The 16,127-nt window shown below is 46.6% G+C and overlaps 1 long non-coding RNA gene and 1 pseudogene across 2 annotated transcripts in view; one reads left to right on the top strand and one right to left on the bottom strand.

The window, feature by feature from the left end:
* LOC132498127 (uncharacterized) overlaps window positions 1–16,127 on the bottom strand; it is a 70,286-nt gene that overhangs the window by 34,410 nt on the left and 19,749 nt on the right. The window lies entirely within an intron of this gene.
* LOC132498032 (actin, cytoplasmic 1-like) lies at window positions 11,675–12,799 on the top strand (annotated as a pseudogene).

Consider the following 16,127-nt stretch of genomic DNA (forward strand, 5'->3'; position numbering starts at 1 on the left):
CCTGCCGATGCAGGGGACACGGGTTCGTGCCCCGATCCCGGAAGATCCCACATGCCGCGGAGCAGCTGGGCCCGCGAGCCACGGCCGCGGAGCCTGCGTGTCCGGAGCCTGTGCTCCGCAATGGGAGAGGCCACAGCAGTGAGAGGCCCGCGTACAGCAAAAAAAAAAAAAAAAAAAAAAAGAATAAAATACCTAGGAATAAACCTACCTAAGGAGGCAAAAGACCTGTACTCCTAAAACTATAAGACACTGATGAAAGAAATCAAAAGTGACATAAACAAATGGAAAGAGATACCATGTTCTTGGATTGGAAGAATCAATATCGTCAAAATGACTATACTACCCAAAGCAATCTACGGATTTAATCCAATTCCTATCAAATTACCAATTGTATTCTTCACAGAACTAGAACAAAAAAATTTTTAATTTGTATGGAAACATGAAAGACCCCAAATAGCCAAAGCAATCTTGAGAGAGCAGACCAGAGCTGGAGGAATCAGGCTTCCTGACTGCAGACTATACTACAAAGCTACAGTCATCAAAACAGTATGGTACTGGCACAAAAACAGAAATATAGATCAATGGAACAGGATAGAAAGCCCAGAAATAAAGCCACACACATATGGTCAATTAATCTACAACAAAGGAGAAAAGAATATAAAATGGACAAAAGACAGTCTCTTCAATAAGTGCTGCTGGGAAAACTGGATAGCTACATGTAAAAGAATGAAATTAGAACATTCCCTAACACCATAACAAAAATAAACTCAAAATGGATTAAAGACCTAAATGTAAGACTGGATACTATAAAACTCCTAGAGGAAAACATAGGCAGAACACTCTTTGACATAAATAGCAGCATTATCTTTTTGGATCCATCTCCTAGAGTAATGGAAATGAAAACAAAAGTAAACAAATGGGACCTAGTTTAACTTAAAAGCTTTTGCACAGAAAAGGAAACCATAAACAAAATGAAAAGACAACCCACAAAATGGGAGAAAATATTTGCAAACAATGCAACTGACAAGGGATTAATCTCCAAAATATACAAACAGCTCATACAGTTCAATTTAAAAAAAAACCCAATCAAAAAATGGGCAGAAGATCTAAAAAGACATTTCTCCAAAGAAGACATACAGATGGCCAAAAGGCACATGAAAAGCTGCTCAACATCACTAATTATCAGAGAAATGCAAATCAAAACTGCAATGAGGTACCACTTCACATCAGTCAGAATGGCCATCATCAGAAAGTCTACAAATAACAAATGCTGGATAGGGTGTGGAGAAAAAGGAACTCTCCCACACTGCTGATGGGAATGTAAATTAGTACAACCACTATGGAGAATAGTATGGAGGTTCTTTTAAAAAACTAAAAATAGAACTACCATATGATCCTGCAATCCCACTCCTAGGCATATATCTGGAGAAAACCATATTTCGAAAAGATACATGCACCCCAATATTCACTGCAGCACTATTTACAATAACCAAGACATGGATGCAACCTAAATGTCCATTGACAGTGGAATGGATAAAGAAGATGTGGTACATATATACAATGGAATTTTACACAGCTATAAAAAAGAATGAAATAATGCTATTTGCAGCAACATGGGTGGACCTATAGATTATCATACTAAGTGAAGAAAGCCAGACAAAGACAAATATCATATAATATTGCTTATATGTGGAATCTAAAAAAAGGATACAAGTGAACTTATTTACAAAACAGAAATAGACTCATAGACATAGAAAACAAACTTGCAGTTACTAATAGGGAAGAGGGGAGAGGTATAAATTAGGAGTTTGGGATTAAAATATACACACTACCATATATAAAATAGATAACCAACAAGGACCTACTGTATAACACAGGGAACTATACTCAATATCTTGTAATGACCTATAATGGAAGAGAATGTAAAAAAAGAATATATATACTTATGTATATATATGTAAAAAAATTAGATCAAAATAGATCATGACTTACATGTAAAATCTAAAACTATAAAAATTCTAGTGGGGGAGGGCATCCACGCTGGGCTTGCTGCCCGCCGGCCTGCGGGGCGGAAGCTGTCAAGGAAGGACGCGGAGAGCTGCGGTCACCTGCGCTCAGGTTCAGCAGTCGCTGCCTCCCACCTCCGGGAGTCGGGACCCAGAGGGAGACAGTCTGACCCTGCCCACCCATGGATGGCTGCCAAAAAGAAAAAAAAAAAAAGACATTAACACATCTCCTCACCCAGGCTGGCAGTTCCAGGGGATATTTGCAAAACGTACGGCCTTTTTACTTTACTTCCTCGTCTCTAACCCCTTTCTGTGCTATAAAAGAAACTGGCATCCAAACCCCGATAAGGTGGTTTATCGGAGACACTAGTCTGCCATCTTCTTGGTCTGCCAGTAGTGACTTATTTTCTCTCTTATTCTCTACCTTGCTAAGGAGAGATGAGAAACTAGGGCTTCCTGTACAATGTGAATTCCAGAGAATCCTGGAGTTTTCCATAAATACACTCCTCCAAGGCCATCAAGTGATATGTTTTGCTTTCCAGTTTGGTATGATCGTGATGAAATGCCTACTGTTTTGTTTTATTACATCACCTACTCCGTTCCTTCCCTAAAATGTGACAATTAAAAGGTGGAATCCCAAAGGGAAAAAAAAAATTTTTTTAGAAATTTTTGTCACTTTGGGTAGGCAAAAATTTCTTAGATATGACATTGAAAGCATATACATAAAGGAAAAAATAATAAATAGGACTTCAACAAAGTTAAATTTTTCTACTCTTCAAAAGATACTGTTAAGAGAATAAAAAGACAAGTCATAGATTGGGAGAAATGTTTACAAATCACATATGATAGAGGTCTTATATCCAGAATATACAAAGAACTCTCAATGATAAGAAAGCAAACAGCCCGATAAAAAAATAATCAGCAAAAGATTTGAACACTTTCCCAAAGAAGTGAAAAATAATGAGAAATGAGAAATAATGATCAATAGGGAAATGCAAATTAAAACCACAATGAGACACCACTACACACCTATTAAAATAGTTCAAATAAAAAAGATGTATCAGGGCTTCCCTGGTGGCACAGTGGTTGAGAGTCCGCCTGCCAATGCAGGGGACACGGGTTTGTGCCCCGGTCTGGGAGGATCCCACATGCCGCGGAGCGGCTGGGCCCGTGATCCATGGCCGTTGAGCCTGCGCGTCCGGAGCCTGTGCTCCGCAACGGGAGAGGCCACAACAGTGAGAGGCCCACATACTGCAAAAAAAAAAAGATTTATCATACCAAGTGTTGGTGAGGATATGAAGGAACAGGAACTCTCATACATTGCTCCTAGGAATGTAAATTGGTATGACCACTTTGGAAAACAGTTTGACAGTCTCTTTAGAAAGTTAAATATACACCTAGCATATCCAGCCCACTCCCAGATATCTGCCCAAGAGAAATGAAAGCATAGGTCCATATAAAGACTTGCAGACAAACATTTATAGCAGCTTTATTTGTAACAGTCAAACCTGGAAAATAGTCAAATACCCATCAACAAATGAATGGACAAACAAGTGCTGTGTTAAAAGAACAAAGTACCAAAGAGATATATACCCATTTTCATAGCAGCATTACTCACAATAGCAAAAAGGTAGAAGCAACCCAAGTGTCCATTGATGGATGAATGGATAAAAAAAATGTGGTATATACATGCAATGGAATATTATTCAGCCTTTAAAAAGGAAGGAAATTTTGATGCATGCTACAACATGGATAAACACTGAGGACATTATGCTAAGTAAAATAAACCAGTCACACACACACACAATAAAAATACTGTACGATTCCATTGATATGAGGTACCAAGAGTTGTCAGATTCACAGAGACAGAGTGTAGCATGGTAGTTGCAGGGGCTGGGGAGACGGGTGAATGGAGAGGTACTGTTTAATGGGGACTGAGTTTCAGTTTTGCAACATAAAGAGTTCTGTCGATGGATGGTGGTGATGGTTGCACATCATTGTGAATGTACTTAACACTATTGAACTGTACACTTAAAAATGACTAAGATGGTAAATTTTATGTTATGTGTATTTTACCACAATTAAAATTTAACTTTTTTTTCAGTGCCATGGAAAGGAAGAGATTCCTTATGCCTTGAAAGAATCCTAGAAAGCTTCCTGGAGGAAGTGTCATTTGAGTTAGACCCAGGAAGGAGAGTAGGATTTACCTAGAAAACAGGAATTAGCCATCCCAGGCAAAGGACAGCTCAAACAAAGGAAGGGGGGCTGGACTGGGCTGAAGGGTGTGGGGTCAGAGAGCCAGGAGCCAGGAACCTGGGGTTGGAGGGATGAGGTTGAAAAGTAAGACAGGACCCACCCCACGAGGGCCTGCCAGCCTCTGTTAGAGAAGAGAGACATTTGTAAACATCAGCTCTGAACAAGCCAGACCCACAGCACCATGGCTCCATCAAGACGGCCATGCGGAAGGAAAAGACTTGGGGTCGGCTCTGGATAGTCGTCGAAAAATAAACATGTCCCTGGACATTCAGGAAACGCTCTGCGAGGCTGTGTCCAGGCAGGGCTGTTTGCTTATTTGTGACTTTCCTGCTTTCCATCACCCTGTCAGCGGCCACCCTGCCCCCATCCTGACCCTGACACCCGGCTGGCCGGGCCTCCGTCATTGGCTTCAGAAGAAAACTGGTCCCTAGGAGGGGAAGGAAGGCAGGAGGGGCAGCAGGAGTGCACGTGTAGGGTCAGCAGTAAGTGTGTGTGTCAGAGTGCATTTGCACACAAACTGGTGAGCACTGTGAGTGGCACAATGTGTGTGTGTGTGTACATGCATATGTGTCACACCAGAGTAGATGGGGGCCTGGGTGAAGCAGTGTGGACTCTAGGTCCAGATGGGCTGGGTTCAAATCCAACTCAGGCAAGTGACTTAGTCTCTTTGTGCCTCAGGTTCTACATCTGTTAAATGGGAAGAATAATATTACCTATCTTACAAGGTTGTGGTAATGACTGAAACCAATTCATGAATGAAAAGCACTTCATCAAATGGTGCGAGTACACAGGAAGTGCCTGATAAGTGCTAGCAAGTATTATTCAAAAATAGATCTGTGGGGCTTCCCTGGTGGTGCAGTGGTTGAGAGTCCGCCTGCCGATGCAGGGGACACGGGTTCGTGCCCCGGTCCGGGAGGATCCCACATGCCGCGGAGCGGCTGGGCCCGTGAGCCATGGCCTCTGATCCTGCGCGTCCGGAGCCTGTGCTCCGCAACGGGAGAGGCCACAACAGTGAGAGGCCCGCGTACCACAAAAAAAAAAAAAAAAAAAACAGACCTGTGTGTGTCTCTGTGTGTGTGTGTGTGTGTGCGTGCACGTGCGCGCACCAGTGCGTGTCGATATGGGTTCTGAGTATGGAAATGTGTGCAGCTTTGCAGTGAATGGGCATGAGTGCTCTTGAGGGTGCACATGCTAGGATTCGGGGAAAAGCAGCCATAACCAGTCAGGGGCTGGTCCCCTGGGTACTGCTTCCCAGCCTGGCACCCAGCTCTGAAGAGCCTGGAACTAGTCTCCCCATGGAGACAAGCAAGGCCTTTGGGCAGCTCCCTTCTCCACAGCCCCCTGCCCTGGGGAGCAGCTCCCACGCTGGGCTGCCTTCTTCCTGCCTTGAGCTGCTCAAGCCTCCTTTGTCTTTCCACTTCCTCAGGCTGCAGGAGTGAGGGTATTTTTTTTCTATCAAAGGCCACTGACCCTAAAAAGGAATCAAGCAACGGTCAGCTACAAAGTCAGCTTAATCTGGGGGCTGTTTTTCCTTAAAAATACTGAAGGATCTCAACACTTCTGCTTTTTAAATCAAGAACAATAAGTAGCACCAATTCTAAAAAAAAAAAAAGTCATCAAATTTATATTATATGAAATTGCTTTATAAAGGGTAAATCACTTTACAGATGTGAGGAATTCTTCTCTTTTAGAGGCACAGCACAACCCACCAGTGCAGTGGAGGAACTAGTAAGAGGGGAAGAGAGACAGAAGAAAACCCCTGATCCTGGCGGGAGCTGAGAAGTTCATCCAGGATGAGAACTTCAGATCCAGCCTTCAGCGTGAATCTAACCAGTGTTGGGCTAACCACAGCTATCTGTTCTTGAACTGCTCTAACTGCTCTAACTCTCAAACCTTTAGAGGTTAAATTCTAGATGGAAACAGTGGGCTTTGGAATCAGGCTGGCCTGGATTCAAATCCCAGCTCTGCCGTCACCAATAGGACCACCAAGTTAAACACCATGTGTCTGCAATTGTGTAACCCAGGAACCTACTTACCAGGTTTGTGAGCTGGGTTGTAGTGGGATAAAGGCTGACCCCCAAAAGGATATGTCTATGTCCTTTCTGAGCACCGGAGAGTATTCCCTTATATGGCAAAAGATGCAACTAAGTTAAGGACCTTAAAAAGAGGAGCTTATTCTGTATTATCCAGGTGGGCCCTAAATCCAATGTCAAGTGTCCTTATGAGAGAGCGGCAGTGGGAGATTCGAGACAGACACGAAGAGGTGATGTGAAGATGGAGGCTGAGATTTGGAGATGGAATAGTGACAGTTCTTTTCTCCTAGAATTGTCTTTGAGAATTAAATAATGAAATGACCATACAGCTAGCTGTGGAACTTGGGGATCCTGTTGTAAGATTTGGGGTGGCAATATTAACCCCTCAGTTGTGCCCCAGGAGACACAGAGTGAGCAAGATACAGGATCAGCAACATAGTGAGAATTTTGAGATTTATGTCTGCCTTGGAGGCCTCAAAACCTAAGTCTCTGCTGTCCCCACCTCCTGGCAACAGTCTAAAGCTACCCAGTTTCCTTGTCTCTAATTGTCCACCAATATCTATTCTCCCTCTTCTTCCTTTTAGTAGCAACTGCTCTCCAGCTAGAGACTTCATTTCCCAGACTCCCTTGCAGCAAAGCCTGACCCTCTAAGTTCTGGCCAATGGGAAGGGACAGGAACTGATCTGCGTCCTCAGAAGGAAGCTGCTTGCCCCTCCTCCTTCTTCCCATCCTGAAATCTACATGGTAGGTTGGTAGAGTCTCTTTCACAGCCAGGCATATGAGGACAACTTCTAGACATATGCTGTCTGACCCTGGAGCCATTAGCCACATGAGCCTAAATTAATTTAAATTTATTAATTAAGATAAAATTAAATTTAAAGTTCAGTTCCTCAGTCACTCTAACCACGTTCAAGTGTTCAATAGACACATGTGGCCAGTAGCTACTGTACTGGACGGCACAGGTAAAGAACATCTCCATCATCACCAAAAATTCTATTGGACAGCACTGTCATGGAGGATGCAGAGCAACAAGACAGAAGGAACCTGGGTCCTTGGACAACTCTGAGAAGCAGAGTCACCCTGCAGCCTCCCCTGCTCCAACTGCCTATCATCTTACATGTTTACAAGAGAGAAATGCATGCTCTATCTTTATCTATCAGTACAGCCCAACCAACATCCTAATACGTACTTCTTAAAAAAGCAATCCTTTTTCCATTTAAGTCAGCAGAGGTAGTTTCTGTTGCTTGCAACCAAGAATGTTGACTGTTGCCAAAATGAGTAAAATAAGAAATGTAAAAGAGGGGCTGTTGATGTGGTCTGGGGGAGCACTGAGGGCTTTCTTGAGAAAGTGCTGTTTACACTGAGACCTCTTGCTCTGTCTGCAGCAATGGGACCAGATTGAGCTCTTTGAGTCATGCAGTGCCCAAGCCAAAATGGTACACAGGATGTAAGAGAGGATGCTCCTCTCCACAAACGTACCTAGGTTTATTCACCCACAGGAAATGGCTGATCCCAATTCTGAGGCAGGGAATGGACAAGATGAGCCATATCATATCAGCCAGCAAGGACTCTTCAAAGACCACTAGGGTGGCATCAAAAGGACTCGGGAGCCAACTGAAGTGTTCCCATTGGACAAAGATGGGACAAGTAAGACATCAATAATAAAACTAACTGCAATGGATTGAAATTCACCAAATATGTTTAAATCTATGAGTTCATAATGATACTGAAAGCAAGCAAGCAAACAAACAAACTCAGGAGGATGATAGGAAACTAACTCGTTCTTTTAAAGACTGGTAGATAAAAGGATAAATCCAGCTTTATCCTGCCTTTCCTATATGAATTGTACCACTGGGAAACCAAATAGTAGATGAGAAGTTTCTCTTTGCAACAAATGCAGAAGGAATAATGATAGTTTTTGCAGCCCCTTATGAATTTATGGATCTAGACATTGAGTATCACAAAAAGAAAGACAACCAGACACTATGTGTCTCCTGATGGAATAACGCACCACCACCGACATAGCCTTGCCAAAAACAGAAAAAAACAAACAAACAAAAAAAACTGAACCTGATCAGACCTCAAGACCCAACTTTCAGTTTACAGGAAATTCAGAGTCCAGAGGAGCTTGCTAAACATACAATTGGAAAATTCAGCCTGTGAGAAACTTTTCTGAACAACAACCCAGTTTCTTCAACAAACCAACTTCAAGGAAAAAAAAAAAAAGAGGAGGAACTTATGGATTAAAAAAAGACTCAGATGGGACTTCCCTGGTGGCACAGTGGTTAAGAATCTGCCTGCGAATGCAGGGGCCACAGGTTCGAGCCCTGGTCTGGGAAGATCCTCCATGCCATGGAGCAACTAACCCCGTGTGCCACAACTATTGGTCCTGTGCTCTAGAGCCCATGAGCCACAACTACTGAGCCCACATGCCACAACTACTGAAGCCTGCGCACCTAGAACCCATGCTTCTCAACAAGAGAAGCCACCACAATGAGAAACCCACGCACTGCAACAAAGAGTAGCCCCACCTCACCACAAGTAGAGAAAGCCCGTGCACAGCAACCAAGACCCAACACAGCCATAAATAAATAAATAAATAAATAAATAAATTCATATATATATATAAAAGACTCAGAGATATATCAATTAATCACAATGTTTGGCCTTATTTAGATCCTGACTCAGACAAACTAAAATTTTTAAAAATAAGACATTAATGGAACACTTGGAAATCTGGATAATGACTGGATATTTGATGATCTTAAGAAATTACTATTAATTCTTTTAGGTATACTAATGTTATTTTCAGATGAAATATGATGTGTGGGACTTGCTTCAATATAAGCTGGAAAGGGCACAAGTGAACGGGGATGTGAATGAAAAAAAAAATGGCCATGAGTTGATAATTGTTGAAGTCGGATGATGGGTGCACAGGAGTTCATTATACTATTCTCTTTTGGGATATTTAAAATGTTCCATTTGACATTTTCTTAATGAATCCTTTGGTATCTTCGTCTGTTTGAAATTTTCTAAAAGTATATTAAAAAAAATAATTTGCTACACACAAAACCCCGGACACAAACAAGAACAACTGGACTGAGGCAGATTTTAGTCTCTGCTGCCTTCTCTGCCCCACGCAGAGCCACCAGCCAACCCACCGGTCCCAAGCCTGTCCCCACGATGATTTTTATCTCAGGGACCTCAATAGCCCTCCCTGCCACTGGGTCTTTTTGGTGTTGTTTTTTTTTGTTTGTTTGTTTGTTTGCGGTACGCGGGCTTCTCACTGCTGTGGCCTCTCCCGTTGCGGAGCACAGGCTCCGGACGTGCAGGCTCAGCAGCCACGGCTCATGGGCCCAGCCGCTCCACAGCATGTGGGATCTTCCCAGACCGGGGCACGAACCTGTGTCCCCTGCATCGGTAGGTGGACTCGCAACCACTGCGCCACCAGGGAAGCCCCTTGGTGTTGTTTTAATAATTACTTTATTGAGATACAACTCACACACCCCACGATTCATCCGTTGTAAGTGTTCAATTCAATGGTTTTTGGTCAAGTCACAAAAATGTACAACCATCACCAAGTTAGTTTCCAAACATTCACAGCATTTCACATACACGCTACCAAAGCTCTGAATACCCTCAAGTCTTGGTCCTTTCTCTCCAAGAAGGTTTCTGCAACTTTCATGCCAGTTTTCCTGCCATGATGCCAGTTCTCTGTCTCATTTATCCCCCGACACACACACAGTAAGTGTCACGTCACTGGCGAGCCCACCACAGAATGGTGGCCTTCCAAGCCCAGGCTCAGCATGAGAAGAGACCTGGAGGCATGAAGCTGTGAGCATTTGGGGTCAACAGGAGACCTGAAGTCATTCAGAGGTGAAAGAGGAAGCAGAGGATGGAGAAATCCAGGCGGGGCTGAGGAGACTGCACCCAAGTGGACCCCTAGCACTGCACAGGATGCAGGTGCCCCTGCCCAGAAGGAGGGGCGCCTCCCCCTCTGCCCTCCTCCCAGGCGGGAAAGCCATCACCACCCCTTTCCTGTCCTCCCGCCCCACTCCTGAGGCCTGCAAATCACACGAGCCACTAAGCCCGTCCAGTCACACCTTTCAAAGAAGTAGTTTCCTTTATTCAAAGACAGGAGACGTTTCCACCGGGAGCAGACAGGCCAGGAGCCCTTTCTCCTTCCCGTCCTCCCTTCCCAGGGAATCAATCTTCTTAAACCTATTCTCCCAGAGACCATCTGGATGAAAACTGCTCAGGAAATTCAGTCGGGTACTAAGCCCAGTGATCTCATCCATCTTGCCCTGTCACAGCCCAGTGCTTCAGTCTTAAAGAATCCTTACAGCTCGGGCTGCCACGGGCCTCCTGGCCACAGGAGCAAGCCCTGCCTGCACTCAGAGCCACACCTTCCAGACATCTCAGGAACTGTAAACCACCTTGCAGTTTTCTCCAGCTCTCACCCTCTCTCTGGACCCTTGGTCCCACTCTGCAGTGCCACCCAATTGTAATGTCCAGAGAAGTAATGTGGTACAGCGGGAAAAATTCACAGAGGCACAGGGCTGGAAGCTTTCTCTGCTGTGTGACTTTGGCCAAGTGACCTGACCTCTCTGAGTCTCAGTATCCCCATCAGGAAAACTATGGTTAATAACGCCCACCTTGGGGAACTGTGGTAGGGTTCAAATGAGATAATGGACTTTAAAATCACTTTCCTCCTCATTTATTCTGCTCTGGCTTTCTTGCTTTTTCCCAGACTCTCCAACCATCCTCCCACCTCAGGGCCTTTGCCCTTGCTATTCTCTATACCTGGAAAGTCTCTTCCTGAATATCCATATGCATAGCTCACTTCCTTCCGGTCTCAGCTCAAAATGTTACCACAGGGCTTCCCTGGTGGCACAGTGGTTAAGAATCCGCCTGCCAGTGCAGGGGACATGGCTTCGAGCCCTGGTCCAGAAGGATCCCACATGCCACAGAGCAATTAATCCCGTGAGCCACACCTACTGAGCCTGCTCCCTAGAGCCCGCGAGCCACAACTACGCACCCGTGTACTGCAACTACTGAAGCCCGCACACCTAGAGGCCATGGTCCGCAACAAGAGAAGCCACCACAATGAGAAGCCCGCACACTGCAAGGAAGAGTAGCTCCCGCTCACTGCAACTAGAGATAGCCTGTGTGCAGCAACAAAGACCCAACGCAGCCAAAAATAAATAAATAAATAAAAATTTAAAAATAAATAAATAAAATTATATATTAAAAAAATGTTACCGTGTCAGAGAGGTCTTCCTAGACCAGCCTATCTAAAACAGACACCAGGGAAGTGGGTAGGGCGAGGGCGGCCCACCTGACCCCTGGCTCATGGTCCTGTTCTCCCCACAGTTCGCCATGGATGACGATATTGCTGCACTCCTGGTCGACAACGGCTCTGGCATGTGCGAGGCCAGCTTTGCGGGCGACGATGCTCCCCAGACTGTCTTCCCCTCCATCGCGGGGGAACCCCGGCACCAGGGCGTGATGGTGGGCATGGGCCAGAAGGACTCCTATGTGGGTAATGAGGCCCAGAGCAAGAGAGGCATCCTGACCCTCAAGTACACCATCGAGCAGGGCATCATCACCAACTGGGAGGACACGGAGAAGATATGGCACCACACCTTCTACAACGAGCTGTGTGTGGCCCCCGAGGAGCACCCCATGCTGCTGACTGAGGCCCCCCCGAACCCCAAGGCCAACCGTGAGAAGACGACCCAGATCATGTTCAAGACCTTCAACACCCCAGTCATGTATGTGGCCATCCAGGCTGTGCTAGCCCTGTACACCTCTGGCCACACCAGTGGCATCGTGATGGACTCCAGTGACAGGGTCACCCACACGGTGCCCATCTACTAGGGGTACGCCCTCCCCCACGCCATCCTGCATCTGGACCTGGCTGGCGGGGACCTGACGGACTACCTCATGAAGATCCTCACGGAGCGTGGCTACAGCTTCACCAACACGGCCGAGCGGGAAATCGTTTGTGACATCAAGGAGAAGTTCTGCTGCATCGCCCTGGACTTCAAGCAGGAGATGGCCACCGTGGCTTCCAGCTCCTCCCTGGAGAACAGCTGCGAGCTGCCCGATGGTCAGGTCATCACCATTGGCAACCAGCGGTTCCACTGCCCTGAGGGTCCCTTCCAGCCTTCCTTCCTGGGCATGGAATCCTGTGACATCCACGAAACTAACTTCAATTCCATCATGAAGTGTGACGTCGACATCCGCAAGGACCTCTATGCCAACACGGTGCTGTCTGGCAGGACCACCATGTACCCAGGCATCGCCGACAGGATGCAGAAGGAGATCACTGTCCTGGCTCCCAGCACAATGAAGATCAAGATCATTGCTGCCCCTGAGCGCGAGTACTCCGTGTGGATCGGCGGCCCCATCCTGGCCTCGCTGTCCACCTTCCAGCAGATGTGGATCAGCAAGCAGGAGTACGAGTCTGGCCCCTCCAACGTCGACCGCAAATGCTTCTAGGTGGACTGTTAGTTGCATTACACCCTTTTCTTGACAAAACCTAACTCGTGCAGAAAACGAGATGAGACTGGCATGGCTTTATCTGTTTTTTTGTTGTTGTTGTCTTTTTTGATTTGTGTGTGTGTGTGTGTGTGTGCGCGCGCACACGCTTGACTCAGGATTTAAAAACTGGAACGGTGAAGGTGACAGCAGCTGGCTGGATGGAGCATCCCCAAAGTTCTACAAGGTAGCCGAGGACTTTCTGCGGAACGCGGGCCTCTCACTGTTGTGGCCTCTCCCGTTGCGGAGCACAGGCTCCGGACGCGCAGGCTCAGCAGCCATGGCTCACGAGCCCAGCCGCTCCGCGGCATGTGGGATCCTCCCGGACCGGGGCACGAATCCATGTCCCCTGCATCAGCAGGCGGACTCTCAACCACTGCGCCACCAGGGAAGCCCCTAGCCGAGGACTTTGATTGTACATTGTTATTATTTTTTTTAATAGTCATTCCAAGTATCGTGAGGTGCATTGTTACAGGAAGTCCCTTGCCTTCCCAAAAGCTGCCCCGCTTCTCCCTGAGGAGAAGGGCCAGTCCTCGCCCGAGTCCACACGGGGGAGGGTGATAGCACTGCTTTTGTGTAAATTATGTACTCCACAATTTTTTTTAATCTTCGCTTTAATACTTGTTCTATTCGTTTGTTTTATTTTGAATGGTCAGCCATCATGGCCCCCCTTTTTGTCCCCCAACTTGAGATGTATGAAGGCTCTTGGTCCCCCTGGGAGCAGGTTGAGGTGCAGAGGTAGCCAGGCTTACCTGTACACTGACTTGAGACCATTTCAATAAAGTGTACACATTAAAGAAAAAAAAAAAAAACAGACACCACCACCTACTACCACTCATCGCCCACCACCTCCTTTCCTATCTTTTACCCTGCTTTAATTTTCTTCAAAGCCCTTACGTCTACCTAACACATTAGAGAGTAATATGTTTACCGAATGCCTATCTTCCCTACTGGAATGTTAAGTTCAGTGAGGGCAGGGACCATATCTGTTTTATTCTTTGCTGTATCCCCAGTGCTGGGACAGTGCCAGGCACACAGAAATCACTCAATAAATATTGAAACAATGGAGGAATAAATGGCTGACTGTATGAACAAGTCACTTTGCACAGTGCCCGGCCCTTCACAGGTGCTCGGGAAATAGGAGTTATTACTGTTAGTAATTTGGAGGTGCTGAGAGAGGCATGAAAGGGCCTGGACTTTGGGAACAGGTGGGGCTAAGGAGAAGAGAGCTCAGGTGGGACTCAAAGCTACCCGCAGCCTGTCCAGAGGCCACACACCACATACCGAGACTTCAGGCCAAGGCAGGGATTTGCCCTTAGAGAGCTCCCTAGCCTGAGGGGCCCTCGAGCCCCACTCACTGCAGCATCCTCCGGGAGCTGGGGTCGGGGGAGGGAGGTAGGGGATTGGGATGCTCCTGGTCCTCAGGATGGACAGACTCGCCCACCCACACCTAGACAAGGTGCCCAGCTACCCCAGCAATGGGGTGTAGAAGAGGCTCTCTGTTCCCATAGGGAGCCCGAGCAGCAGAAGGGACTGATCACCGGGACTAAGTTTGTAGTGGACACCTAGGCCAGGTAGGGAACAGGCCAGGCCCAGGCAGAGGAAGCAGAGAACAGTCATGTGTCCGGAGCCCTGAACTGTGCCCCCAGGGGTCTGGAGTTTCTCAGTTCAGAATAGGCTGGGTGTCAGAGTTATGGAAGAAAGAGCAAATCAATGCGGAAAGCCCAGCTCCATCCCTTTAACCGCGTGACCTCAGACAAATCACTTAACCTCTCTGAGCCTCAGTGTCCCCATCTGTCAGGTGGAAATAATAATATCCACCTCAAGATGTTTATTAATAATAATAAGAGTTACCATTTACCAGCACTTTGCTCTGTGTTGGGATGTTACATTATCTCCTTTGAGCCTCAAAACATCCCTTCCATTAGGCATTTCTATTCTCACTTTACAGAGGAGGAAAGAAGTTCAGAAAGGGTAGTAACCAGCCCAAAGCCACACAGCTGGGAAGAATCAGAGTGAAACTGGACCCAAATCTGCTGGTTGTAAAGCCCTATTTTAACCACCATCTAGAGGATGCATGTAAGCCCCCAGCATGAGCCAGGCACACAGATTCCCAATTTGTGAATTTTCTTCTCCTTCCTTGAGCTTCAGGTCTGGAGACAGATGAGCCCAGCTATGGGGGCTGAAGGGACAGGAAGCCAGGTGGCCCTTGGGCTGGGCTGAAGCAGCAGCAACAGCCCTCACCTCACTCCCGGCCAAGCACAAGCAGCCCAGGCTGGCTTCCTGCTCCCCACCGTTTGCAAGAAACCCCTTCCCAGCACCCCCTCCCCAGCCCGGGCAGGCTGGGGTCATCCCTGCAGAGGAAGTTCAGCCAGGTCAGGCCTACCCCTTTCCCACAGCTCCTCCATGGCTTTTCCACTCACCTCTGGGCTGAGAATCCCCCAAGGCCCCCCACCCAGGGCCTGTGGGGTTACGCTGCCATTGGCATTGCTCCCTTGATAGGGGACAGCCTAATTCATGTCTGACCCACGCCAATAAATCAGGGAGGGGTGCGGGGCTGGGGACATTCATAAATCTATATCAAACAGCCCCCAAATTATGACAGATGACATGGCAGTCATAAAATTGCACAAGCAAAACTCACCAAGTCATTAATTTCATGGCCGTAGAAAATAAACAGACACATTTTTTCACGGCCCTAATAAATTTTTAAAAACTCAAAGAATGGTCCATCTGCTTCGAATAATTTTTAATTTCCTATTCTGTCTCATTCCCATTAGCTATTCCACTGAGATATTTGCTAAATTCTTTCATTTACCTCCTCCCATCTGTATTCAATTACCCTATTCCCAAATAGAGTGAGTTTTTGTTTCTCCTAAGCACGGGACAAAATACCCCTGCCTGTACCTTAAAGCAAATGTTATGTGTGTTTTATTATCTGTTAGACCGTACGAGTCATTCTAACTCGATTGCCTGTGCGGAAAGTCTTGGAGAGCAATCTGATTTTGATGTTTTCTGGCTTGGGTGGAAAACACCTGCCCGATTCTCAAAGCTAATCTATTAACGTGGTAAATGCTGTAGCAGATGTTCCTGAGTGAGCGAGGGGCCGCAATGGGCTGTGACCAGACCCAGAGTATCGGGCACACAGTGGAGATCAGAGGCCAGCAACACACTGGGGCCGAGCTGTCACATTTTCCAGCCGGCCCCCAGGCTCTGGCTGCCTGGTGACTCCCCACCGCCTCCCAGGGCTCTCAGCAGCCACGCGAGATGGAAGGACATTTCAAGGTCA

This window comes from Mesoplodon densirostris, chromosome 1 (assembly GCF_025265405.1).
Source record: "Mesoplodon densirostris isolate mMesDen1 chromosome 1, mMesDen1 primary haplotype, whole genome shotgun sequence".
In the NCBI taxonomy this organism is placed as follows: Eukaryota; Metazoa; Chordata; class Mammalia; order Artiodactyla; family Ziphiidae; genus Mesoplodon; species Mesoplodon densirostris.